This window comes from Suricata suricatta, chromosome 9, assembly GCF_006229205.1.
Source record: "Suricata suricatta isolate VVHF042 chromosome 9, meerkat_22Aug2017_6uvM2_HiC, whole genome shotgun sequence".
NCBI lineage: Eukaryota > Metazoa > Chordata > Mammalia > Carnivora > Herpestidae > Suricata > Suricata suricatta.
Window position 1 is genome coordinate 118,117,370 of NC_043708.1, and position 4,267 is coordinate 118,121,636.

A 4,267-nucleotide genomic window follows, 5' to 3' on the forward strand; every position below is an offset into this window, starting at 1 on the left:
AGGGAGACTATTGAATACTAAAAACGAACCATGGACTGAAGGGGGAGGGGGGTGATGGTCATGGTGGGGGGTACTTGTGGGGAGAAGCACTGGGTGTTATATGGAAACCAATTTGACAATAAACTATTAAAGAAAAAGAAAGATAATAGGATAAAGGATGACACTTTTAGAAGGCTGTAAAATTCGGACACTTGAGTCCCTCAGTTGGTTGAGCGTCCTACTCTTGATTTCTTTTCAGATCATGGGATCATGCCCCTCATTGTGGAGTCGTTTAAGATTTTCTCTCTCTTGGGATGCCTGGGTGGCTCAGTCAGTTAAGTGTCCAGCTTCAGCTCAGGTCATGATCTCACGGTTCGTGGTTTCCAGCCCCGCATCGGGCTCTGTGCTGTCAGCTAGCTCAGAGCCTGAAGCCTGCTTCAGGTTCTATCTCCCTCTCTCTCTGACCTTCCACTGTTCATGCTCTCTCTGTCTCTCAAAAATAAATAAAAACATTAAATAAAAAATATCTTCTCTCTCTGCCCTTCATCCCAACTCATGCTGTCTTGCTCTCTCTCTCAAATATATATATATATATATATATATATATATATATATATGTGTGTGTGTGTGTGTGTGTGTGTATATATATATGGCTGTAAAGTTATATAATTCCACATAATAAATAAATAAATATATAAATTTAGGATGTCATACATATGTATTATATATATATTATGTATATATTTGAGTGCCATGTATATAAATTATAGAATGCCACTAGATATATAGATATAGACATGGATAGATCTCTCTCTCTAGATGTAAAATTACAGAATGTCACATGATATGATGAAATGTTAATGATGATGTTAACAGTAAAGGTTAATACTTAAAATTCATTTAATATGTAATTCATACAATGAGCTGACAGCATTTACAGATCAGGAAATTGATATACATAACTCATACTTTTGATCCCAGAGCTAGTTAACAATCTTAATGAGATTTTCACCTGAGGTAGTCTGGCCCTAGAATCTGTACATAATATAGAAAAATGTGTAAAAACAATTCTAAAAGGTAAATGGAATACAATTACACAGGCAAAAAAGCCACTGTCATTTTGATGTATTCTCTTTTTGGTATGTGTTCTTTCATTAATTTACTGATTTGACAATACATAAAATATTGACTAAACATGTATGATATGTCCCAGTATTTGTTCTGAAAACGTGGGCTACAGTGGTCAAAGACACCAACAAACTTCCTGCTTTCATGGGCCATATAGTCTAATGTGGGGGGGACGGACAACACAAATAAAACTGCATAACAAAATTTTAGGTGACAAATAAATAAGAGATTAAGATCAACAAAGAATTGTCAGGGAAGATCTCTCTGAAGACATGACACTTGGGCAGAGGTCTGAAAGAAGTGAAAGACTGAGCCATAGGGATTTATTGAAAAAGTAGAACATTCATAACAGAGGGCACCTATAATTGTCCAGGTGCTGGTACTCAATCCAAGGTCTATAAGGAGGCCTAGCTGGATGGAATTGAGCAAAGAAGGTGAAATGTGGTAGAGATCTGGCCAGGATCATGTCCTACTGCCCAGATTACATGGCTTATTCATAAATTTGTTTTACATATCCACTACCTTACCTTTCTTTCTTTTTGCTTGTATCTTGTTTTAAGGAATGTAGTATTTCCTAATCCAGACAGAAGACAATGTGTAAGTAATTTGTTCTATCCATTTGCTTCCACCTTTCATTGGGTGGATTTCCTTAGGTGTACTTGGAAGATGTGTCTCTACAGACACCTCTGCTGGGGCTTCACCTGAGTTTGGCCTGAGAGAGCTCAATGAGTCTGGTGTCGATCTTAATTCCCCATTCTCAGAAGTCTCAGCAGATCAAATGGAACCTCAATTCCAAAACTCTCCCCACAAGTTCAAGAAGAAATTGAGGCCTCTTAAGACAGTAAGGGTGTGGCTGAACTCTTCTGCCACCTTGTGACTGATTTCATTTCTCCCTTCCCATCTGACAGATGCTTCTCTAGACACTCCTTGAATGGGAATTTAATTTTCAGAAGATTGTCTTCAAAAGATAAAAGAACATGGGAAAGAGTAACCACAAAGGACTTTTAAGCACAAAGTTAAGCCTAAATTCAAAGATATACTTGGTAATACAATGTAGGGTGGATTGTGAAACGTAGGTCGTGGGGGTCATGTATATCTTACAAGTGCCTGAGAAGTAGTGAGAGCAAAGAATCAAGGTTGGGTGTGTGAAAGAACTAGAGGATTAAATGGCAAGTATCTCCTCTGCACCATTTCTCCTTGGCACTCCACTTGATTGTGTATCTCTTCTGTATGACAAATACCCAAGCCCCAGTGAATTGAACATTTCCTTTATTTATATGCCTACCTAAGGCGGAAGATACTGCACATTCAGTCTCCAGTCAGTAAATTTACTTGCTTGCTCATACACAACTCCCTCTCCCCTCCTCAATTAGGAGGCACCACAATTAATACTCACTCTCCTCGAGCCCACTTTGTCTTCCCAGCTCATGAGGAAATTTAGGGTGTCATTCAGGAGTTCCTTCAATTCTTAGTACCTACACTGTTAAAGATAGATGCCTAGACCCAGCGTTTCTGCTTTTATTTTGCCTTTTTATTAATTATAAATACATTGTCCCACCATCACACCCCGTCTCTAAGAGACAACAATGTTCCTTTAGCTCATCTTAGTGCATTTTCCACTTCTCCTTCTCTGCTTCCTAGATGCAAGCCCTGAATACACTTAGTATTGGCAATAATGGCAGTGCTATTTATCACACACTTCCCATTCCAGGCTGTGCGAAGTGCTTCACAACTTAGGGCACAAATATGTAATTCCAGAGCTGATGGCAAAGTGTAGTAAAGTTATTCAAACTGCCATTTAAAGTTAAACATGGAAACTTAATGATTCTTGGTCAAGTCACTGGCACCTTTATTTTTTATCCTGTCATACTTTGATGGTGAATAATCATTATAATAAATTTTTAAATAAACATAACGAAATTTCAAATAATTTCATATTTAAGAAGGGCCACCACAGAAGTATCTTCGGGTTTATCATGCAATGAGAAATATTCTATGCTTATGGAGATTCTTTGACTACAATATTTGGAAAAGACTTCCATTTCCTTGCTGGAAGCAAAAATGTTTACGCTAGTCATGAGAGCAATATGGCTAAATTACAAAACAGATTAGAAAGGTAAAGCTACAGATAAACCTACATGAATTAAATTTCATAAATGGCAAGAAATTCCTTGGATCAAAGAGTCCTATTGGTGCTTTAGTCTCTTGGGGTGCAGAAATAGAATGAAAATCCCAATGGATGGCTATAAAGAGAAACTACTCAAACTACTAACAAACTTTTATTGACTACACCTTGCCTGGTATGACAAAATCAAATTCTGACGAGTCTAAAAAGAAGTCCAAATCCACTTGCCAAATCTCTCCTTCAAGTCTCTCACTGTCTACATGTGAGTAGCACACCAAAGACTGAGATCAAGGCAGGGGAGATGAAACAAACTCATTAATCATTCCCTGAGTGCAAGATAGTGAGGAGGATAAAGAGGAGGAGGAGAAGGCTGATGTAAGACAGGAGAGCTAAAGCATATCTCCTCAAGATGCACAGATCCTTCCCTTAGTGCAAGATAGCAGTCTTCAGGAGGCTTAAGCAGAGAAAGAAAGCTGCTAGCAATTTCACCAAAGTGCACATAAAATCTTCATTGAGTACATTACAGTGGACTGGTAAATTAAGAATAAGAAAGTCCTCCTGAGGCTTGAAAATGCAGAAGAGATAAAGAGTACTGAAAAATCCTCAGTGAATAAAAACTGCCAATTGGGTTTAAAGGAGAGAGAATAAAATGATGGGAATTTATAGGAGAGAGAGAGGGTGAGACAGAATTATTTGAAGAGATAATGGCTGAGAATGTTGTTAAAATGGTGATATGCATTAGCCTACAAATACAGTAAGCTCAGTGATTCCCAATTAGGATAAGCAAAATAAATCCACCATATGCCTATCATCAAACTGATGGAAACCATAGATAAAGATAAATTCTAAAAAGTAGCTGAGTGGAAAAAAAACATTACCTACAGGAAAAGAATACCAAGAATGATGCCTTATTGCCAAAAGATAATGGGGAAACATCTAACTGCTGAAAGGAAAAAATAAAAATGTCTGTCTATAATTCCATATCTAGCAAAAATCTATCTCAAGAATGAAAGTGAGAGCCAAGAATAGTCTCTT